Source organism: Ctenopharyngodon idella, chromosome 3, assembly GCF_019924925.1.
Source record: "Ctenopharyngodon idella isolate HZGC_01 chromosome 3, HZGC01, whole genome shotgun sequence".
Classification (NCBI taxonomy): Eukaryota; Metazoa; Chordata; class Actinopteri; order Cypriniformes; family Xenocyprididae; genus Ctenopharyngodon; species Ctenopharyngodon idella.
Window position 1 is genome coordinate 10,375,062 of NC_067222.1, and position 25,628 is coordinate 10,400,689.

General features: G+C 36.9%; 1 pseudogene; it reads right to left on the reverse strand.

Annotated features, from left to right (window-relative positions):
* Positions 1-683: 683 nt before the first annotated feature.
* Positions 684-21,034, reverse strand: LOC127510210 (sodium- and chloride-dependent GABA transporter 2-like; annotated as a pseudogene).
* Positions 21,035-25,628: the final 4,594 nt, after the last annotated feature.

Sequence of the window (25,628 nt, forward strand, 5' to 3'; positions counted from 1 at the left end):
TATTTCACCAAAACTACACACATTGTATATCGTGAACAATTATTAAGCTTAGTTAGTAGTTAGAACTTCTCAGTTTTGTGGAACAGTTGTATTATTATTACCTCTTCAGCTCTTCTAATAATGAATGCATGACGATGGTTCAGTGGCAGGTTTTTTTAAGCTTGCTGTCTGACAACAGTCTCACCTGCCGGTAGAAACAGGTACTGTTTAACAGCTGACTATTTAAATACCCAACACAAAATCTGTGTTTGGTGAAATGTGCAAGTAAGATAAATGGTAATCTACCACATGTGCTGTAGCAGTGCAGACTGCTTTTCATCTCGGACAGACGGATTTTAAGTACAACGCCACTGCATTACACATTGAATAGTGTTCATTTAACACTGAGGATTTTGCTGTGCAGAATGTTGAGTTGCTAAAAATTAAGTTGAAAGAATGTTTCAGGAATATTATTCTAACCTTTAAGTTATGTTCTATGAACTTTGGAATGTAACGTTCTTAGAGTGTTGAGTTGTTAATAAAAAATTAAGTTGGAAGAGTGCTTCAGGAGCATCATACTAACCTTAAAAAAAGGTCCCTTTAACATAAAGAAAACTGGACATTTTTACATTTCTATAACCAAAACAGAATGTTTGGAAAACGTCCTCAGAACAAAATATTGTTAGCTGGGCAAGAGCGTGTGCTCAGTTTATCTTCTATAACACAAAAGAGATAAATTTAACCTCAAAAACACATCCAACTGTGATGTTGAATTAAGATCTAGATCTTGGTGTCATTGACTTGTTACATGTGTTTGTTTCAGTGAGTGATCTGAGGATCGTTCTGCTGGGGAAGAGCGTGTCAGAAAACAGTGAAGTGGGAAACTTCCTGTTGGGACGAGCAGCGTTTGACAGTGAAGCTCCTCCAGATGTTGTAGAGAGAGTTGGAGGAAGATTGAAGGACAGACACATGATAGTCATCAACAGTCCTCAGCTGCTCCAGACAAACATCTCAGATCATCATATCACACAGACAGTAAGAGAGTGTGTGTATTTGTCTCATCCAGGACCTCATGTGATTGTTCTTCTCCTCAAACATGATCAGTGTTCAGCAGAAGATCAAGAGTGTGTGCAGAAGGTGCTGGACTCTTTCTCTGAGCATGTTTATCAACACACCATGGTGCTCACCACACAAGAGCCCACTGAAACCAATGACATCCTACAGAAAATCATTCAGAAATGCTTCAGACACTTCAGTCTTCAGAGAAGCAGATCTCCTGATGATCTTCTGCAGGTGTTTGAGGAGATTGTGCAAATGAATGATGGACGTCACCTGGTTTGTGAAGGTTCATAGAATTTTTTTTAACTCAACAGGCCACAGAAAGATATGAGTGGGATAATATTATGATGATATTTGTTGTGATAAATGAACTTTAATAAGTGTTTTAAATTTCTTATCACAGTTTCAGATGGTGTGAAGCTGAATTTAGTTGTGTGTGGTCGTGACGGGACATTAAAATCCTCCATATCAGAGCAGATCCTGCAGCAAACAGACAGAAGATCAGAGTGTGTGAGGAGAGACGTGCAGCTTCATGGCCGTCTGATCAGTCTGGTGAAGCTTCAAGCTCTCAGTCGGCTCTCAGAGGAGGAAGTGATGCATCAGACTCTCCGTTGTGTTTTTCTCTGTGATCCTGGAGTTCATGTTTTCCTCCTCATTATTCCTGACGGTCCAATGACTGATGAAGACAAAGCAGAAATGGAGGAGATCCAGAGGATATTCAGCCCAAGGATCAACAAACACATCATGATCCTCATAATGCAGAATTCAGAGCATCAGACAGCAGAACTCAATGAAGAAACAAAGTCTGTCATTGAGAGTTTTGGAGGACGACATAATTTCTTTGGTCCCAACACACAAGTGTCCACATTGATGGAGAACATTGAGCAGATGGTGGAAGAAAACAGAGGAGAGTTCTTCTCCACAGAGACATTTTTTGATGCACAGATGAAAAAAATACAGACAGACATTCATTTTCAAGGTAATGATCATGAAGTCAATAGCTGTGTCCCAATTCAGGGGCTGCATCTTTTGAAGGCCGATTGAATCACAGCATCGTGATGAAGGCTCTCTCATTTCAAAGGGTCCTTCAAATGCAGCCCACAAACTTGTCCTTTTATTCCTGAGCCACAAAGGATAGAACGAATGAATCCTTCACGGCCCAGGCTATCTCAATATTTATTGCACACCAGTGACAGTGGGATATATATATATATATATATATATATATATATATCTTTTTTTTTTTTTTTTTTTGATAGATCATGCTAGATTATACTTAATAAATATAATATTAATATTAAGTAATTGGTTTCATTCTACACAAATAATACAAATTTTAAAAGAAAAAAAATATGTTGTTCAAGTGTAGATTTTATAGATAGTATATGTAGTATATAGTTTTATATACTTTTTATTACGTACATAAATGGACCAAGCTGAACATGGTTAGACAGGTTGTGAACCATGTTTTGTTTTCAGTCAGCTGTCACAGTTGCTAGGAAACAGGATTAACAATTCCATAGGCTAGATCGTCCCATTTAACAACTGTTGGTCAAACTTTCATGGACTGTAGTGGATTGCATTATTAAGACAGTAATGCTCCTGGAGATCTACCTTCCTACAAAGTTTAGTCCCAATACACCTGATTCAGTTAATCAAGGTTTTTTGATTAACTTGAACCCATTTCTGATTCCAAATGACACTGAGAAGGGCTCAATACTTGTCCAGGACAAGTGGATTTTTGAACTTGTTTAAATAGGTTTTAAGGACTTATGCAATTCTTCTTTTACAGGTTCAACAGAGAGAGAAGATAAAATAAGGATTGTGCTGCTGGGAAAAACTGGAGTTGGGAAAAGTGCAACAGGAAACACCATCTTAGGAAGAGACGCGTTTAAAGCAGAAACATCTCAGCAATTAGTGACTAAAGAGAGTCAGAGAGAATCATCTGAAATCAACGGTCGACACGTTACTGTGATCGACACTCCAGGACTGTTTGGTACTGAACTTACCAATGAGGAGATCCAGAGAGAAATCAGCCACTGCATCTCCATGATACTGCCTGGACCACATGTGTTCATCATTGTGCTCAATTTAGGACAACGCTTCACTCAAGAAGAAGAAACATCAGTGAAGATCATTCAAGAGACATTTGGGGAGAAATCTCTAATGTACACCATGGTGCTCTTCACCAGAGGAGATGATCTGAAGGATAAAACAGTTCATAAGTGTTTGGGGAAACCTGGATCTCCTGTGATGAAGCTGATTGAAGCGTGTGGAAACAGATTCCATGTGTTCAATAATAATCAGACTGGAGACCGAACACAGGTGTCTGATCTATTGACGAAGATAGACGCCATGGTGAAAGCAAACGGAGGGAGTTTCTACTCATGTAAGATGTTCAGAGAGATGGAAATAGAAAAACAAGAACAACAAATGAAGTTCCTGATGGACAGAGTCAGAGAAGAACTGGTAGGCAAACATGAAGAAGAGATTATGAAGATGATGATGGAGGAAGAAAGACAGAATCGTGACAAAGAGAGAAAGAGAAGAGAAGAGCATGATGATAAAAGGAGTGAGAGGGAGAAACAGATACCTGACTATCAATATCTGAGACTTACTAAGAGTAAAGAGATGAAGATGTGCTCTAAAACCGATGATTCAGTACAGGTGAGTGTTCAGTACAAGTTCTGTTATTACAAAAAAAAAAAAAAAAAAATTGTAACAGAAATAATAACCCACCAAAACTTGCCAAAAGGTTATTGAATGATTTGTGTTGCTTTTAACTCCAAAAGGTCACAGCCTACAGGAAACTGGAGACTGAACACAGCAAGTGGTCCTGGAGTCTTCACAGCACCATGATGGAAACTGAGAACAAACTATACAACAAAATAGAAAATGAAGCAATTCACGAGGTTGATGAAACTGATCTTCAAAGAGAACTGAAGAAGACAAGTGAAGAAGTGGAAAAATCAATGTCTGAATTCTTTGAGAAAAACACAGGTGCAGATATACTGATTCAGTGGAAAACATCATTTGAAATCAAAATCAAAGAGATTCAGGAAAACATTGTGAGAGAAAAAAAGAGGAAATTAAATGAGATTCTTCAGCAGCGAGACCTGAAGAAAATTATTGATGCTCAGAGGATAAATCATGAAAACACTCTCTATGAAAAGAGCAAAAAACTTGCCTTGAAACTCAAAGACAAAACAAATGATGAAGAAACACTGAAGAAAAAGTTTGATTTGTTTTTGGAACAATATGTGAAGAAGATCATAGACACTAAACCAATCAAAGACATTGACATAATGAGAGATGTGAAAAAGCACCACAGTGACATCTATAGAGGTGTTTTTTTCAATCACTGGATGGAGAGCAGGGACATTTTTTCTGTGGCAAGTTATTCTGATTATGTAAAGGGAAACCGGTCCAGTGGATTTACAGGAGATTTTAAAAATGCCATCAAATTAGCAATAGGGAGATTTGGTTATGCTCTTTCTAAAGAGGATGAAGCCCAAATAAGATCATTACTCACAGATGTTGATCAGCAAGCAGACAAAATTATTCAGTCATTTAACATTTCAAAGATGGGCTACAACATCAGCTGCATTCCACAACTCACAGATTACATCAGGGTAAGAGTAAAAGAACACGAGGAAGGACCAGTGAAATATGTGTTTAAGAGTAAATTTGTCATGGACTTGGTTTATTCCATCTGTAAGAGAGCAAACAAGATGATCAGTGACCAACATCGGCTGTTCAGAGAAGCCAATGATCCTGAAATATATGTTAAGAAGAAGAGAGAAGAGTACTATAGTATTTTCCAGAAATACTGTCATGAAGCAACATCACCTACCATTTTTGGTGAGATCATCTGTCAGAAACTTAAAGAGTCCATTGAGCAGAGTGTCTACAAGAAGACTGCCAGAGATCTGACAGATGAAATCAGATCAAACTGTGAATCACTGAATGGAAACAGATCAAATCTGGAGAAACACATCTTGAAGACACTGGCAGAAGAGGAAGATTTTGGAAAATACATGAACTACATTCATAATCCCAAAGATCACTTCAAGAGTTTCATCAGAGATGAAGTCAGTCAGTACATCATTCATAAGTTCAGTGTCAGTGTTTTACCCAAGATGAAGGAGAACATTAAACTCCTGCAGCAGAAGATCATGAAAGCAGCACATGAATCTACTGAACATGTTCAAGTGAACAGAGGAGATGTTGGTTTGTGGTTGAAGAGTTTCACACAGCAGCTCTCAGATGAGCTGATCTTCTCTGAAAAAGACCTCAGTGGAGTGAAACATGATGTTGTTGATGATTTTACGCTTCTAGAAGATGTGATGAGAAAACAACTTCCTGCTATAATGTCAGACATCAGCAGTAGATTCAACAGAAAGACATTTCTAGTAAATCTTGACTATAAGGACAAACCACACCAGATTCTGATTGATCACTTCAGTCAGTGCTGTTGGGTTCAGTGTCCGTTCTGTGGAGCCGTCTGCACCAACACCATAGAAAACCATCATGAAGATCACAGAGTTGCTTTCCACAGAGTGGATGGAATTAATGGCACATATTATGGTTTAACACAGAATCTTTGTACTGATATTTGTACAAGTTTAGTGGGAAGTGATCAGCATTTTAATACACCAGATGGTCAGTTTAAATATAAAGAATACAGCACAGCAGGAGGAGTTTATGCAGAATGGAGCATCACCCCTGACCACTCCGATCAGCCCTACTGGAAGTGGTTTGTGTGCAGATTCCAGAAAGATCTGGAAAAAAGCTACAGTAAAACATTTGCCTTTAAGGGTAAGATTCCAGACGAATGGAAAAAATACACAAAACAGGATGCTATTGAGAGTTTGGATCAATGTATCTAATGGAGAAGAATAGAAAAATGAAAATGAAACTTACTTCTCCTATGATCACAGTAAGAGTTTCTATTACACATGACAGAGATTCTGAAGTCATCAACATCTCAGCAAATATGAGAGCTTGACAAGATTCAATTACTCATAAAATATATGCTACATTTAAATGTGCAGTATGCGATTTCTGAGAAGAACTGTTTATCTTTCAAATCACCATAATAAACATGTCCCTACCCAGAGGGATCACACCTCTATTGTGGTAGAACTCACAAACTCTCAAACACCATGCAACACAGACACCTCCCCCATCATGAGTGGACACACCCCATACTGATGATTGGCTACAAGTGTGTTTTGGTGCTTGGTCTGAACCACTTTCAACAGCGTTTCTCAGAAATCACTTACCGCACTTTCAACAAAATTTAATTTAAAATTGAATTGTTTTTGTGGTGGTGAATTTTACAGAGTTTTTTCCTGATTTTTTTAGAGGTGAAATTAGCTGTAGATATACAGATAATGAAATAACTTTAATATTTCATATGATGATATCAAAATTGAAGATTAAAAAAAAAAAAAAACCTATAAAAAAACATTTTGCCTAATGCTGCATTTGCTTGTGTAAATCATGTAACAAGTATAGTAAAAAAAATAAAAACAAAGAAATAACACATTTTCCCTCTTGTCTTATTGAAGCCCTGGACAAATCCTGCATGCAGCTCAAGAGATGAAAGACAAAATGTTCTGACCACTGTCTAAACGTTTACTTAGTGTATGAATGAACACTAAAGAAAAACATTTCAGAATATCTAGATTCGCCCCAGTCCAGAAAGAGACTCTGCTCAAAAATCCAGCATAAATAAGCATTAATTACATGCTGGTCCAGGTTGGTTTATGCTGGTTAGTGCTGGTCTGGCTGTTGGACCAACATAGTCATACTGTTCTCAATCAAAACAGAGCTGGTGAAGCTAGTTCACAAGCATTGTCTTGCAGAGTTGAGTGTGAGTAGACCAGAGTTTGTATGCAAGCAGTGTTTTGGGAACAAGCATTGTTTTTGCTTGTATATTTCTATATTTAACACACTATGTAAAGGAAAACAATATAAGACTAAAACATTTAATTTATTGTAATATACATAATTATCTTTATTTTTTGCTCCCTCTTTTGAAAGTAAATGAAAATACAAATAGTTTCAGTTATGATTACGTTATTAATCAATGTCATCTGTAGTTTTGAATAAAGTAAAAATTCAAACTGGTAAAAATTTTAAAAAGACCAAAGAGATTTGTCTCCTGTTTCAAAGGATCTGTTCACAAATCAGTTGAAATCAATTAAAAAAGCTTGTGTGTATACATAGCAAAACAAAAACATTTTGAGATATGAAAACAAAGAAAAACGTCAAGTTCATTGCCGTTTTTAGACTCATGCTTCAAACACCAGTCATATCAGAGGCATTACCCATTGTGCCCTCCAGTGGATGCAGTGAGTTCCCATTCAAAAGAGAACAGCAGAACATCATGTGGATTTGATAGGTTTAAAGTGGGGGGAAGTAAATGATAAGCGCAGGATGAAAGCAAGAAGTATCATGTAGGAGATCACGTGACCTACTGACAGAGATTCCTTACAAGAAAGAACTGCAGTATATTGAAGTACACCTCTTAATCAGTAACACTTTTGATAACATTCAATCAGCGGTTCGGAAAGTAAAGCAGGATTCGGCTGAAGTTAAGCTAGCCGTAGACATGCTACAAGACAAGATGGCGAGACTGGAAGATAAGAGTTGGCAATCCAACATTAATTTCGTTGGCCTTAGAGAAGAGGGCACCGACCCTGTGGGCTTTGTGCAAACACAGCTATCTAAGTGGATTCCTTCCCTTAAAAACAAATCAGTCGAGATAGAAAGGGTGCATCGCATCTACACTAGTGACAGTATGTACATTTCTGAAATACATTACTTGGACACAGTGACCTCTAATGACAGATCACTCTAAATTGAAATGTAGATACATGAATATCCGTAAAGCTGCTTTTGAAATATGTATTGTGAAAAGCGCTATACAAATAAATGTGAATTTAATTTTACTGCCAAAGCAGGTATTTTGGCCATTACTCCCTCATCAGTTTTCAGAATAAACCTTATTCCCCACTGTCGCAGCAGTGATTTCGGCCACCTCTCTTGCAACACTCTTCAGATCAAACTTTATTCCCCACTGTCACAGCAGTGATTTCAGCCAGCACTCTTGCATCAGCTTTCAGACTAAAACTTTATTTCTATCTACCACAGCAATGATATCTCCCCCACTGCTCTCTAAACTTATTTCTCACTGCTGCAGCAGTGATTTCAGCCACTGCTCTCGAAGCAGTTCTACAACCATCTCTAATCATTCTCTAATCATCTGTAGGAACAGGAAAGTATTCCTTCACTACCCCAGCAGTCATTTCTCTCTCTGTTCCTGCAGGAGCCCTCTCTTTTCTCTTTTAGCTCCCATAGGAAATTCACTGCACAAGCTGCCTTATTTTTCCCCCAATATGGCAACAGCAAAAAATATTCTGCTCATTTTTGTAATTTGATGCTCTCATTATATAATAAATAAAAGTAACATGTTATCTAACCATATTATAGCATTATTAGAAACATCTCACAGAGAATGTGATTTTAAAAAATAAGCTCTGTAGTTTTGTTTTCCCCAGACCCCTCTACAATGTATAAGGCTTATTTTAAGATTAAATGTGGTTAGGCCTTTGTGATATCAGCAGGTGACAATCTAGGAAGACCCCCAAACTTTATGGCACAGCAGAAATGCCCTCAGTCAGGTTACGGTTTAAAAATGTCAGAACGACATTTACAGACATTTACAACAAAAATCTTGACAGGATCTTTCACAGGACATTAGCTGTTTATCATCCACTGTTGTGCCATTGCTATGTCTAGCAGGAACAGAGGAAGCCCACAAGTAGCCACAAACACCAGGTAGGGTATCAGGAACGCACCTGAGAACACACTAGTACAATAATATATTATTAAATTACCACTGACACAACGCTAAGACAGAGTGTGTTGTTAAATGTATTGAAAATAATTTGATTAAAAATCATTTCTTTTTGTAACAAAACAAACAAACAAAAACCCAACAATTGTGCATTTGGACTGCCTCATACCTCCTCCGTACTTGTAGCAGAGGTAAGGAAACCTCCACACGTTACCCAGTCCGACCACATTTCCTGCCACGGCTAAAATAAACTCCGCTTTACTCCCCCAGTAGCCTCTCTCTTCTACCTGTCCTTCGATTGTATTCATACCGTCACTCCATTTTCACCAGTTCACTCAGATCCTGCTGTCCAGATGGCAGTAATTCTACAGTGGTGAAGAATGAACTGAATTCTGACAAAGGCATAATTTGAAAAACAAATAAGACAGTGGGGAAGTCGGGCAGAATTCTGGTAAAATATTTATTTCAAAGAAACTTCAAAGCTTCAAAAATATTTACTATAAATATGTAAAACCTACAGCCCTGCCCTACAAAGGCAAAAGACCTTAACTCACTAGAGTGTGGAACTGTGAAAAAATGACTTTTAGTTAGTTTTTTAGTTGTCCAGCCAAATTATTTAAAGGTAGACACTGGAAATCTGGCAATTCAATGTTTTAGTAATGAAAATTTTCGGTAACGCTTTAGATTACAGCCTGGAAAATACTGTATAATTACAACGAATTTACAGCGTAACTTTCTATAATTATAGTGTACCTATAAAGTAAGTACGTGTACGTATAGGGGAACAATATGAAAAGTCTTGGGAATAAAGGGGTAACAACCAGGAAAATAACAAATTATTTATACTGTAAGTATTTTAGAACTAAGGGGTACTTATACTATTATGAAAGACAACAATCTTATGTTTGGGAGCAATTTAGCGAGAAAGTGCACTGATTAAGTTGTTTCAAGGCAAGTAGAAAGAACTATTGCAAACTTTTTTAATACATGGGGAAATATACTTTTGTTTCATATAGTTACAGGGTAAGTATGACATTGCGGGCCGTAAATTAAAGTGGTGCTTGTTACACTTTTGTTTCATATAGTTACAGAGTAAGTAATAAAACAAAACGCAAACAATCTGATTGTCACGATCACCGGCTGTTCCTGCCGGTTCCTGGACTCCATCTCCCATAATCCTCCCTTCCAATCACATGCACACTCCACACCAATCACCAATTGCCACACACACCTGCAGATCATTACCTGGTCTATTTAAGTCACACACACACACTCTCTTACCGCGAAGTCTTGATTTGCCCCGGTGATCATTACTAAGCGTTTTCTTGTGGACTGTTTCCTGGTTTCCGTCGGATTGTTTATTCTTTGTGATTCTCTGCTGCCTGCCCTGAACCTTGCCTGTGTACTAGACTGTGTTTGTTTGCCGCCTGCCCTGATCTCTGCCTGTGACCCGATACTGTTTGTCTGCCGCCTGCCTCGACCATTGCCTGTCCTTGTTTTTGTTCCTGCCTTTGCCCCTGTCTACCTGTGTAAATACTATTCTTAATAAAGCTGCAAATGGATCCCCGCTCTGCCGACCCTTCGTTACACTGATATCACTGACTCCGAAACCTTTATTTGAAAAACAACTTAATTAAAAACAGGTCTGCAACACTTATTATTCATTTATTCATTTTTTTTAAATCAACTTTTCATTTCAAGTTCTAAAGTCCTGACAGAAAGTCACACGTTTTTGTTCCTTTTTTTGTTGTTGTTGTTTCTCTTGCTTGGCTTCCTCCTCCTCTTGTTTCTCAACTGATGAATCTTAAGAAGGAATCCCTTTAAAAGAAAATACAGTACACCCAGAAATGTTCTCATGGTTTAGGCTATTCATCTTTTCGCCTCCGACCAACTTTCACCAGCGCCTGCATGAGAGTCGACTTTGAGTTTGACGAAGCATATTGTAATGAGCAACATGAAGCTTTCATGAAGTTTCACTTCAGAAGACATTGATTCATCCATTGGGGTCGTATGGATTACTGTAGTTATTGCTGTATGTAGTGTTTGATGCTTCGACTTTTAGGAACACACTTGCATAAAGCGTTCCCAGAGATTATTTGTTTTTCTAAAAAACTTTGTTTGTGTTCATCTTAAGAAGGAAAGTCGTATACATCTCAGATGGCATGAGGGTAAAAGATGAGTAAACGGTGAGCACATTTCCAGGTGTACTGTATTTTCTTTTAATACAGAATAGCAAATGACATGGGATTCCCTCTTAAGATTCATCAGTGGAAAGAAAGAAAAAGAAGAAGAGGAACAAGGAGGAGGAGGAAGCCAAGCAAGAGAAACGAATAAGAAGTGTTGTAACTTTAAATCTGTTTTTAATAAAGTTGTTTTTCAAATAAAGGTTTTGGAGTCAGTGATATCAGATTGTTTGTGTTTTTTATTTTTATTTTATATATATATATATATATATATATATATATATATATATATATATATATATATATGTATATATATATATATATATATATATATATATATATATGTGTATATATATTACTTACCCTGTAACTACATGAAACAAGAGCGTAACAAGCACCACTTTAATTTACGGCCGCAATGTCATACTTACCCTGTAACTACATGAAACAAAAGTATATTTCCCCATGTATTAAAAAAGTTTGCAATAGTTCTTTCTACTTGCCTTGAAACAACTTAATCAGTGCACTTTCTCGCTAAATTGCTCCCAAACGTAAGATTGTTGTCTATCATAACAAATTATAAATAATTTGTTATTTTTGTTACCCCTTTATTCTCAAGACTTTTCATATTGTTCCCCTATACTTACACGTACTTACTTTATAGGTACACTATAATTATCGAAAGTTACGCTGTAAATACGTTGTAATTACGCAGTACTTTCCGGGCTGTAATCTAAAGCGTTACCAGATATATTATTTCTATAAAAATATGATTGAAATGTTAAAACATAAACATTAATCCCGCATCAAAATGATATACATTTAACCACAAATGCTCGTCTTGTACTGCTCTGTGATGTGAAATTTTAATTCTGAAGTGAACTAATCCTTTAAGACTTCATGCATTCTACATAGTCCTTACTTCCTTACCTTATTTATTTTTACTATACTTCACATTTCATCACTTAGATGCAATACTTAGTATGTTTAGTTGGACTTAGTCATATTTTAAAATTAGTACTTAGATTAAGTAATAAACCCTAAGTGTATTAACATGATATAACCAATCAGGAGATTAAATTACCAAATCATCTACAATTTAACACATCACTGTTAGATTTTAGCTGTATTTGGCTGAGCAGTCTTTTGGGGTGGCTCGCCAATATATTGGATTTCTTTAATACATAAAATAAGTAAGCTTGACCATAGTTCATGTGGGGAGAAGAATTTATTGAAGGTACTAGTGTAGCACAGTTCAGCATGTCGGCCTTCAAAATGTCTTAACCCAAAGTTCTGTCTGTGGGACAGAACTTTATACATGAAGACAAATTGGCTACAACCAATAGAAAACTGTTAGGACCTCCCACAAGAGATTTATATATCATGCATTCTACTCTGAACAGTACTGTTTCTTTGTCATTCACACCCATTAGTTTCTGTGGGCCATATGTCTGTATGGGCCATTTGGTTCACACCTTTACAGACACAGGTAGAGTTGATTGCAACTAAGGCAAAGTCACAATGTAAATGCATCTAACTAAAGATGATGAAAATACACATAACAAGGAGCCATGAAGAGTATGTCCAAAGAAAATTTCTGCAAGACTAAATCAAAGGGACTCAAAGCAGCCTCACACTGCTGTTTCCAAACAGAGTCAGACTGGTAAACGAAGATTGGGTTCGATTCTCAAAACTGGCAGGAAATGACTGAGGTGCCTTGAGCAAGGCACCTAACCCCCAATCACTCCCCGGGTGCCACAGCAAAATGGCTGCCCACTGCTCTGGGTGTGTGTGTCCACAGTTTGCAGTGTGTGTGTTCGCTACTCACTACTCCTGATGTGTGTGCACTAACTTGGATAGGTTAAATGCAGAGGACAATTTCAGAGTATGGGTTATCATATTTGGCCTTCACATGTCACTTTCATTTTTCACTTCAAGTGAACCCTGGGACTCAGGGTGATAAGCACTAGAGACTCTGTGCTGAATACCCAATGCGTCCAAAACTTGTTTGAACACATTCGAAAGAAAGTTTGAACCCTGATCAGTCTGGAGGATTTTAGGGAGACCAAATTTTTTGTCAATGCTTTTACCACTGAAGTAGTAGTGATTTTTCGACTTACAAGATAATGTCAAGTCAAGTCACCTTTATTTATATAGCGCTTTTTACAATGTAGATTGTGTCAAAGCAGCTTTACATTGATATCTGGTACATTATTTGGCTGCACAGCAGCTCTTAAAGAATAGTGTCAATGCAGGCAGATCAAAGCACTGTTGAATATCAAATGTCAAGTCAAATGTCAAGTGTCAAGTAGAGACTGTGCCTCAGTCCAAGAGAAGACCAAGAACACTGATTATATGTTAAGGTAAGTGAATGATAAGTTGTATGTTGCTTTATTCAAAGGCAGTAACTGTGTAGTTGCTGATGCAGTGAAAATTTCTTAGTTAATTCCAGTTGCACATGCATGTGTTCTATTGTTAGCTAGCAGTTATCTGCAAGAGATTTAAATTAATTTGATGCTTCAGTTAATTTACCTTTAAGTAGTAATATTTTTAGTGGGCTCAAATTAAATAAATTCACAGCATTAATATGCTCACATTACTAGCACATTATAAATATTAGTTTAAAAACTTAAATGGCAGATTCTGCAAATAAAAATTAGTTAACTCATGTTTTAATTTAGTGCATGGCATAGATTATGGCAAAGAACTGTAAAATTAACAGTAAATTACTGGCAATTTTTTGTTAAGTATTTAACTGTTAATTTACAGGACTTTTTTTTTTTTTTTACAGTGGAGACATGTTCCCAATTATATTGCCATCTACTGGCTTTTAAAGGCTCTGCTTAATTAGACATATTTAAATTATTTAGAGACTAAATGGAAAATAATCAGGTCACTGACTTGGGAGTGGATGGTCGGACATGCTGTGCTGGCCACTCTTTCTCAACAGGGACTAGATGTGGGGGCCTTTGCTCAGATGTTTTCAATGATGGCAGCTGTCCTCGGGTATAACGATGCTGCCCTTAAAGACAGAAAGTGATCAAACAGAAAACTTGGCCTGATGCCAAGCTCTACAGACTCAGGTAAACCATATGCTTGCCATAGGGATAATAGTGGATTCCCACAGAGAATATATTTACCTTTATTCGTTTTGCACCTTCTATCCTAAAGCAATTTACAAATGAGGAACATCACAAGCAATTTGTCATAGAAGTATGTGCAGAACACAGTGTCAAGTTTTAAGTATATGTTTATTAGTATAAACATAAGCTAGAGCAGAAGTGAAATGCAGAAATTTATTTTTAGATTTTCTAACATATGTTTCTCAAACTGTGCTATATGCACCACCAGTGGTAGAGGGAGTGGAAGAAGCACAGTACTCGACTTTTTTTTTTAAAGTTATTTATAATTTTTCAGTGTATTTCAATTATTTTCTAACTTTTGATTTATTTAGAGAACAGCATATGCAAAAAAAGTGTTGAAGACTACATAGAAAAAAATTGTGCTAATTTCTATGCATAGTGAAATATTTCCTGATGAGAGCCAGAAAAGTTCCAACAAATAATTCACAGGGAAGGTCCTTTTTTGCCAGTGTAAATTAAAGAATTAAGAACAGAATTATGAAATTTGTCCGTCTGGTTTAGGAATGTCATCTGACTCTGACCGGGGAATTGAGCAGATACTTCCTGATGCTGGAGATGAAAAAATGTGCCCTGTTTATACAGGTTTTGCTTCATAGCTGTTAACTAGTATAGTTATGAAAAGATATAAAATACAGTTTTTCTTTCAGTGTCCGTTATCATTTTCCTCTAAATTCATCCTGACTAAGTCTTTCATCTCTGTGGTGAAAGCAGTTTCCTTCATTTCAGTTCGTTGCTTACTGGTGAGAGGAAGGTTTGTGTCTGGATTACACAGGTGAAGCCAACGCTGTCAAGACACACAAACACAGGGAAACAACACTTTGCTGGTACTGAAGTGGTTTATAGAGATTGAATTGGTTAGTTGTGTATAGATTTGCTTTGGTTAAATAGTTAGTAAACATTTGCATCCCTGTTTTGATGAGATCTCAGTGGCTTGTTTATCTGAAGAGACACTTTCATCCTCACCTGTTTCAGGCTTCCTTTCCCAGCAAACATTCGGCCCATAGCCCATCCAGGCACCAGCAGAATGGAGGACAGGGCCAGTAACCAGCCTAGTGCATATGCCCAGTCTGGGTACACGTACCAACGGTTAAAAGTCAGGGGCTCGTACTCCACCACAGAACAGACAAAAGATGCCTGAGAATGAACAGAAAAGAAAGAGAAGTTGATGGAAAATGATAGGGGGAAAAAAAAGAGTAAGAACTGATCTTAATTTAAGTGGTTATGGCAAAGAAAAGCCTCAGGTAGGAATATAAAACCAAAAAAATACTGATTGGCTGTTTTGATCAATAAAAGCATAAGTGAAGCCTAAACAGACGAATCAAGTCCAGAGACACTCACCAAGGACACAAGAGGAGTCAGGTATTTCCAGCACAGCATGAATATGTAGTTGGGTCTTGAGTTGGTCATGTCTTCAATGATGTCAAACATTCTCTCAGCTCCTGTGGTTGGACAGCAAAATTATAAATCACTACCCAGATAGCAAGCAACCATCAAAACAATGTTAAATCAATGTTAATGTGTCAACGTTAACCACATTGAATTAGCATCACTTTTGCACACGCAATTAATGTGGAAAAATGTAGAAACTTTATCAAAAAATAAATGGTAATGGCATTGAGTAAATGTTACAATGTGATGTTGGTTCAACATCATGCTTGCTCTCTCAGAAAATGAAACACAACAACTACAACTGACTTAAAGCCACACAGCCTGAAATCAACTGAAGATAAAAGAAGACATTAAATCTCTCCAGATCTCAGCAGAGAAGGATTAAACAACTCCACAAACAGCATTACCAGCTTCACTTATTAATTACCAGATTGACTTTATTTCTTTCATTCATCTTCAGAAGTTCTTTTTGAGAATTTAGATGTTTGTGTTTTATTGAAAATATTTCCTTTAGTTGTGCGGTTTGACTCTTAGCTTTTTAAATACACTGTGGGAAAATTTTTTGACACACACAGACATCAAGAATCAGCAAATTAATCTCAGCAATTGTGACATGCTCCATGCTGCAATTCATGCTGGTCATGAGTTTTATACTATGGTGGCCCCCAGCATGCATTGCAGCATGAAGTATGTCACCATTGTTCAGATTCATATACTGATTCTTAATGTCTGCGTGTGTGTCTAAAGATCTTTTTTCCATGATGTATTAAAAAATAAATAAATAAATAAATAAAATTCAGAATGTCCGATCTGTGGCAAGAAAGTATTGTTGGTGAATATAATCTATTAATAACAAACAACCACTTTTGGTCAGGGATAAGATTAATAAATGATTCTACTTTATGATTATGAAAACTATATCACCTGATTACCTTTGCTTGGGGCTTTCTTTGTGACAAATTATGTGTTTTGGTAAAAAGTGTTACAAAAACCACAAACTCACACAAAAAGCCAAGAGTCAAACTGCCCAACTAAAGGAAACACTGATCACCATAACAATGACGAAACATTTTCAATAAAACATCAACATCTAAACATCTGTTGATTCTCAAAAAGAATTTCTGTAGATGTATGACAGAAATAAAGTCAATCTGGTTAGTAATAAGTGAAGCTGGTAATGCTGTTTGTGGAGTTGTTTAATCATCCTCTGCTGAGATCTTCAGAGATTTATTGTCTTTTATCTTCAGTTGATTTCAGGCTGTGTGGCTTTAAGTCAGTTGTAGTTGTGTTTCATTTTCTGAGAGTGTAAGCATGATGTTGAACCAACATCACATTGTAACATTGATTCAACATGCAAAAGTGATGTTTATTTAATGCAGTTAATGTTAACACATTAACAATGATTTAACATTGTTTTGATGGTTGCTTGCTATCTGGGTAGCTTTCCAATACTGCCATTGTATTCTGTTGGCTTTTAAAGTCAATTTTTGATGCATGTGTGTGATTCACCAAAGATCCAACCCATGGCCAGAGACTCAAACACAGACAGAAAGAGAAGACAGGCTCCACTGCAGGCATAGTAGTCAAACAACTGGAATACATACATCCCCCCCTGCAGGTGCAAGACCAAAGCCCACAACGCAATTAAGTATAAGGACTGAGGAAAGGGAAAACACAGGTGTGCCCTACACAAAACACCTGTTGTATAGTATGCATATGATCTGCCACGATTTCAAATAATTAACAAAGAAATTTGTCATATGTAAATCCATATTCATAATAGAACCATAATTCATAAAATCTTTCACTTGGAAAGCTGAGTCAGAACTGTTATCTTTAACATAAGGCCTGACATTTATATGTTTAGTTCATTTTTCACACTTTTCTCTGACCTCTGTAACCATGAAGAGCTGCCCAACGAAGCAAGTGAGACAGAAGAACAGGAGGAAAATTTCTCGGCGTCCCATTCTACGCAGCACCGCGGGGAACAGATCGATCACTGATGTAACGACAGCTTCCACTGCAACAAACTTCAAAGGGAAGCATAACAAAAGCACATACACTGTAAACACAATAGAAGATAATAAAAAAAATCCATGTGTTTTGTAATGTCCAATGTTCTGTAAAATATCTTGGTTTATGTTTTTCAGAAGAAAGAAATGCATACAGGTTAGGAATGACATGAGGGTGAATAAATGATGATAGAATTTTCATTGATGGGTGAACTATCCCTGTAACGCAAAACTAACCCCGTGATTTGTTTGCAAGTCTAAATTTAGACTTGTAGATGTATTTTAAATCAAATGCTTAAAGTAAACATTTGTTGTCATTTCCAGTTTCTTCAGTTCATGTATTACAATGTATGTGTGCGTTTAAGCTCACATGAGTATCTAGCCCCAGTAAAATAATCATGATGAAGAAACAAACAGCCCACAGCTGAGGGAAAGGCATCATGGCTACTGCCTGTGGATAAGCTATGAACGCTAGTCCTGGACCTGAAAGAGAGAGAAAGATCTGATGTTGAGTATTGCTTAAGTACATTCTCTGATAATAATAATTTTCACCTTGATTTCATTGAATGTTGCCATACCTGATTCTGCCACCTCGTCAATGGGGACGCCCTGTTCGTGGGCCATGAAGCCCAGGACTGAGAACACAGCAAATCCAGCCACCAAACTGGTGCCACTGTTCAGAAGGCAAAGCCAAAATCAGTCCCTGATAGACATGGATAATATAAACACATACACACACATCAAACTCATTTACTGAGTTGTGCATGACAAGAAATACTATACACATTTTTCAAGAACATCCATCATAATACACAACCAAAACTTTCTGTACCATTGACTCATTCATTTGCCTATTCGTCAGTACTGTCATTTTATTAAAAGCACCAATACTAACCTGTAGCAGTTGTTGTTGTATTTATTGTAACTGCCCAATACAGTGAGAGTGCCAACAGACAGACTATAGGAGAAAACAATCTGAGCTCCGGCCTCCATCCAAACCTACACACACACACACACACACACACACACACACACACACTTGTTGGGTTTCCATTTTTAATGGGGACATTCCATAGACATAATGGTTTTTATACTGTACAAACTGTATATTCTATCCCCTATCCATACCAGTCACAGAAAACTTTCTTCATTTTTAGATTTTCAAAAACAACATTGTGCATGATTTATAAGCTGATTTCTCATGGGTACCAAAAATGTCCCCAAGGTCAAAAATTACTGGTATTGCCATCTTTGCAGGGACCTTTTGTTCCCATTACATTTCTTCACATCATGCCTGCCAAGCCTAAGCCTGCTCATGTCATGCCCGCTAAGCCAGAGGCTGTTCACGTCATGCCTGCCAAGACTGAGTTTCTTCACGTCACATCATGCCTGCCAAGCCTGAGCCTGTTCACGTCACGTCATCCCTGCCAAGCCTGAGCCTGTTTACGTCATGCCTGCCAAGCCTTGGCTATAGGTATGTTGCCCTGGAGGTGTCCTAGCCTGCCAGCATCACCCATGTTCCACGGCCCAGGTCCACCCATGCTCCACGACCCAGACTGCCTCCACTCCACCACCCTTCTGGACTTTCTTCTCATGTCTAGTTTTGGTTTTTTGTTGGGTGCTCCATAGAGGGGGGGATCAGTAATCTACAGGTTTGGTTTTTTGTTTCATGTTTATGTTTCATGTCTCATTGTCATGTTTCCTGGTTTGCCATGTGCTGTTTTTTGTCATTTGATTCCCTTGTCCTTCACTAGTCTCATGTGGTATGTAAATAAACTGCACATGGGTTTAACTGCAACTTGCCTACAGTGGACCTTATGACAGGGTATCATTTTGACAACATTGTCATCTGTACAAAAGAAAAACTTTTTCATTTTTAGTACATTGTTGTGGTGTAAACTTACCCTTAATGTGAAAAAGGGTTACCTGTGAGTCAGCAAGAAGGGACGGTTCAGGGTACAAGTAAAACACAATCCCCTGCAGAGCTCCAAGAAGAGTCAAACCACGAATTAGCAAGACCAGCAACATCACGTAAGGAAATGTAGCTGTGAAATACACCACCTTCAGGCACAATACAAGAAAGCCTCATGTTAATTTAATGCCAAAAAAGTAACAATTTTTATTACAAAGGAATGTCTTTTTTTTCCTTCTAGCACACAACTTAAACTTATTCGTTGACCTTTAGAAAATAATAGACACCAGTGAAGTCTCATACTTACACACCTTGCCTGTAGATTTGACTCCTTTCCAGATGCAGAAATAAGATACGATCCACATTGCAATGAGACACAGAAGAATCTCCCAGTTTATCCTACCAACCTCATCAATACCCCCAGAGAGAGCCAGTACTCTGCGTCTGTATAATTTGACATGATAAATAGATATAGAAAGATTTTTTTATTTCATTTTTTATTGAATTTATTTAGCTTATTGCTATAAAATGTGTTAATGCAGAATGGTCAGGTCAGACTCATTAGGTTGCTTGTACACAAATATATATTTTCTATGCACATAAGAACATCTGTATGTACTGTAGTTATCAGTAAAAATGATCATATAATTTGTGTTTACTCCCAGAACTCAGTAGCTGCAGAGGTTGAATTAATCAGTGTTGTCCAATTGAGGGTCAGATTCTTTGCAGCAAGATTTACACAGTCATCTACAACAGAGAGTTAAAAAAAAAAAAAAAACTTTTTTTATTACAGCATATTATTCAGATGTAATGTGAGTTTTGTTTGATTCATTTATTATCACCTGTGTTCCACATGTTGTCACAGCTGGCCCATGGAAGTTGGGAACTGAAAGAGAAGATGAGGTAGAAAAGCGCCCAGGCCAGAATGATGATGTAATACATGCAGCTGTACACCTGAATAAGCTGTCCTGCATAGCCGATACCTGACGTAAAGTAAAAACACATGTTGTTAAGAGCTTTAAGGTCCCTCTAGGAAGCAGTTTTGCTGCTTTATGACTCTCACCCTCAGCCAGTGGACAGAGACGACACCAACATGTAATGCCTCCTTCCTGTGTGTATTGTCCCATTGCTGTGTCTAGCAGGAACAGAGGAAGCCCACAAGTAGCCACAAACACCAGGTATGGTATCAGGAACGCACCTGAGAACATGCCAATACAATAATATATTATTAAATTACCACTGACACAATGTTAAAACATAGTATGTTGTTAAATGCATTCAAAATAATTAATTTTTGTAATAAAACAAACAAACAAAAATCCAACAATTGTGCATTTGGACTGCCTCATACCTCCTCCGTACTTGTAGCAGAGGTAAGGAAACCTCCACACGTTACCCAGTCCGACCACATTTCCTGCCACGGCTAAAATAAACTCCGCTTTACTCCCCCAGTAGCCTCTCTCTTCTACCTGTCCTTCGATTGTATTCATACCGTCACTCAGATCCTGCTTTCCAGATGGCAACAATTCTACAGTGGTGGTGAAGGACAAACTGAATTCTGACAAAGGCTTAATTTGAAAAACAAATAAGACAGTGTGAGAATTCTGGTAAAATATGTGTTTCAAAGAAATTCACTTCAGAAATTTTTAAATATGTAAAACCTACAGCCCTGCCCTACAAAGGCAAAACTGGAGAAACTGGAGTGTGGAACTGAGAAAAATGATTTTAATTATTTTTAGGACAGGTAGGACACTAGAAATCTGGTAATTAGTGGCCTGTTGCATGAAGCTTGTTGAACAAACTCTGAGTTTCAGAGTAGGTTTGCAGTTGACAAATCCAGATAAATCCAACCTGGTTTAGATCAGGTTCAACTGTTGCACAACGCTTGGTATAAACTTTCTCTGTCAACTCAGGTTTAATCCAGAGTTTGCAAAGCGTGTGCACCTAAAAGTCTGACACGTGCGGCAAACAGCCAATCACACGGAACAAGGAGAACGTCAGTTTGATTCACTTCTCGCGAGAGAGCCGCGCAATTCATGTCTCTTCCGAAGATTAAGAGATCGTTATGAAAAATATGAAATTAAACGCATTTAGAAAGCAGGAATAAACACTTCTGCTGCAGTGAAAGTTTGAGAATGCAGCTGAAAGAAAATATCTGACTATATCAATGCATGTGAATCAAACAAATAGACCAAATAATTAATATAGTTTCACAAAGAGCTCAAAAGAATACATGTAAGCTTAATCTGTTTAAAAGCTTTATATATTACGCATGTATTATATTTATTTTAATTTAAAAGCAAAGTTTAATATTGTCAATTAATATAATCGGCCTAATTATATGAATATGTCATGAATTATTCATAATTTTAATTTATTTAATATAAATATAATGAATAATTAACAGCAAATGTTGAGAAATTTTGTCTCTAAAATGTTTTCACTATAAACTGATTTAATTTGGAGCGAGAGATACAGGGGGAGTGGCTTTATTGCATCAGATACATGTCACTTTACTCACAGCTGATTGGTCGAGTTTGGGTTTGCGATCTCTAACCCAGAATAAAACCTGCTCCGGAGCAGGTTAGCTGTGTAGCGTCAGTTACCATAGCAACAAACCCCACTAAAAACCAATCCACCTTCATAAACCCGAAAAAACAGAGTTTGCTCAAACTAATCTTGAACTTACCTGGGTAGAAACTGAAACCGCCTTTGTGCAACAGGCCATAGATGTTTTAGTAATGAAAATTATCTCTATATATATATATATATATATATATATATAAATCTTGAGCTCAGACTTTTGACCACTAGTTTGAAGTTACTGTACTCTGCCTTTGTATTGTCTGCAAAAATTGTCACACTAATGCAAATGGCAGTAACTTCCACATTATAAAAATTTGGTTGCTAATCACCATTAACAAAATCATTATAGTAACACCTGTATGAAATCTAGTGATCATGGCATTTATTTTGGATGATTTACAGTTGCTATCGTGCTGATATATAGAGCACGAGCAGTTTGGTAGGCTATTCATTGGATAGCTGACTAGCCTATTCATAGGCTGCTAGCTAGCTAAATGAAGTAGATTGTGATCTATCAAATTTGTTTGTCTAATGCATCTTTTGTGATACACAATTTCTTACACTGACCTTGATGTCTGCGTTTCAAAGCCATCTCAACCATCATTTCCCCTCGAGAGCAATGGGCCATCCTTAAAAGATATTAGTAAAAACAACCACTCAACTATTTGTTTTACCTACACTTTTATTCAGGTATAATGCGTGTCAGAAGCGCTTCAGTGACAGATGTATGACACAGGCTACACCATAATTTAAACGCAGCAAACTTTAATGGACAGTAAAAAAGGCAAAATACTGCAACTCCAGGCTGGCACAGTAACTTCCAAACAATGGCTAAACATTATCAGAGTACCTTAACTCAATTTGAGCATTCCAAAACAAAGGCAAAGAGCAGTAACTGGTGTTATGGTGTTTTGCCTTGGTTTCTCTTAGGCTTTTGGATGTTACTGTTAAGACAACCCATTATTTTCTCGAAATAGCAATGGAATTGACTCAAGATACTTGAATGTCCCAAAAAAATGAATAACTCATTTTCGACCAAAAATGAAGTTACTGCTTTTTGCCTTTGTAGGGGAGAGCTTCTAGCATGCATTCATTCATTCAGACAGCTGCTGCTACTGAGTTCTAGCAGGTTTAAGGGTTTACCGTGAAAGAACCGAAAACCCCACTCATTTGGAAGTTTTTGACCCTATTTACTGCCCCCATCAGGCTTTTCACTACATATATTTAATTTCTTCCCCTTTTCAGTAAGGTGCCATAATCTGTGTACAATATCATAAACCACAACATATCATTAGTCTTCTCTATATCGAAAAACACTCCAACTACTACCTCTTTATTCATTTGGGCATTTTTAATATCGCTGCCTCCAGACTGGCTGCAGAATCCACAGTACTTTGCCCCTTCCTAAAACTACTGGTATTGGGAAAATAACCCCTTTTTTCTCAATAAAATGCAACAATCTTGACATTACCATTGTCTCCATAAGTTTACACAAATTAGAGGTCACTATTGACCTATGTAGTGTACTTAGGTGTACTTACAGTTAAGAAACATATAAAAGTATGTTGTTGGAATAATAAGCTTGAATAAATGCCATAGGCATAGATTGTTTATTAGGGAAGATTGTATTTATGACAATCTGTTACATATCAGTTAAAAAAGTAGAGGAGGAGTGCCCCCTCCTGTCTGATGTAGATAGTGCCGGCAAACTTGTTGATTGTTGGGGGCATGCCCTTGGAGTCAGTTAATACATTTTGGGTTCTTTCTTCAACCATTGCATCAGTGAGTCTTCTTAGAAATCCCAGGTGGTTACTTGCCACAACAGCCTATAACTGATGGGTCTAATCTTTCCCTGGCTTAGCAATTGGCATTATGATCCCGTGTTTCCATTCGAATGGAAGTTTCCCTGTTTACTATAATTTATTAAACAATCTTAGTATTATTTTTAGTGAGGTTTTTGATCATTTTTTAAAAATATCTCAACAAAAATGTTATCTTTTCACCCTCGATAGAGCTCTCTTCATTTCATACAATGTAAACTCCGCCTCTATTACACTACCTGCATGCCCTCATTTTTCTAAGATTTTTCTCTAGTTTCCTGTATCTTCTCATTTCCTCAGACATATTGTCATTACTATGCACCTCCATGAATGTTTCTGGTTATAATTCTGCTTTTTCTCATCTGTAACTGCTAATTTATCTTTATTTGTTAGAGCTGGTATACTATTGTATCGCTGAATCCCTCTCATTTTCCTAATCATCCCCCATATATCAATTTCCCTCCAATATTTTCTCTTTGCTGTTCTTATAACATGCTTCACAATTACTTGCTTGTGCCCTCTTATTGTTTATTAAATCCATTAAATTAAAATTACTTCTTAGCTTTATTCCTCATTGAAACTACCTGCTTTCTTTTTGCAAACTGCTTCTTCTGCTGCTCTCCGTATCACCTTGCAATTCTTTTGATAAACTGATCTATATCCTCCATTTCATCTGACAACCCCTCCAAATGATTTTCACAATTAAATTAAATTTAACATAAAATTTAACCCATTTAGCCTTTTTTTAAATTTCCATCTTTCTACCTATTCTTTTTGAATATGAATCCATTTTTTTACAGAAAATTGGAAAATGATATTGTTATTGTTAGTTAACACTATCTAAGTACTCTTTCTTGCTAAATTATCTGATACCAGTGTTAAATCTATCACTGACAACTTTCCGCTATCTATATCCATTCTTTGTTACAGACCCATCACTTATTCTCTTAAATCTAACAGTCGCTCTTCTAACCCTCTCTTCCTTTCCCTTTATACCTGTAGAGGACTCTTTACCAGAGGAGACTGACCCCTACTGATTAGGAAGAAAATTACAATTTAGCAGAGAAAATGTCTTGATCCGTTACAATTCAACATGTGTCAGATATGGACCGGATCTCCCTCTTAAGAATAATAATCGTTACATTCGAGCTTTGTTTCAAAGGGATATTGTCTCCAGACCTGCTCTTGTATCATTTTGGAATGGTTGTGTTGATGGTCTATTGTGGAGTAAAATCTGGAAACTTCCTCATAAATATTTAATCACAAATAAAATCAAAGAAATTTCTTTTAAACTCATTTATAAATATTACCCTTGTAAATACTATCTTGTAAACAGATTTAATTTTGATATTGAAATATTTTGTACATTTTGTGGTTTACATGCTGAGACATATCATTTATTTTGGAGTTGTCCTCATTTAGTTTGTTTTTGGTCAGATTTCTGTCCTTTTATGAAGGCTCACATCATGCCCAGCTTTGAACTGTGCTTTAAAAATGTTTTATTTGTTTTTTCTCCTATAACAAATGTTATCCTAAGGAATATTATTTAATTAATCTGCTGCTTCTTTTAGCTAAATTTAGTATTCATAAATGTAATTTTGGGGGAAATAAGCCTTTGTTTTTAATTTTAAAATCAGAAGTTAAACAATACCTAAATACAATGTTATGTTTAAAAAAT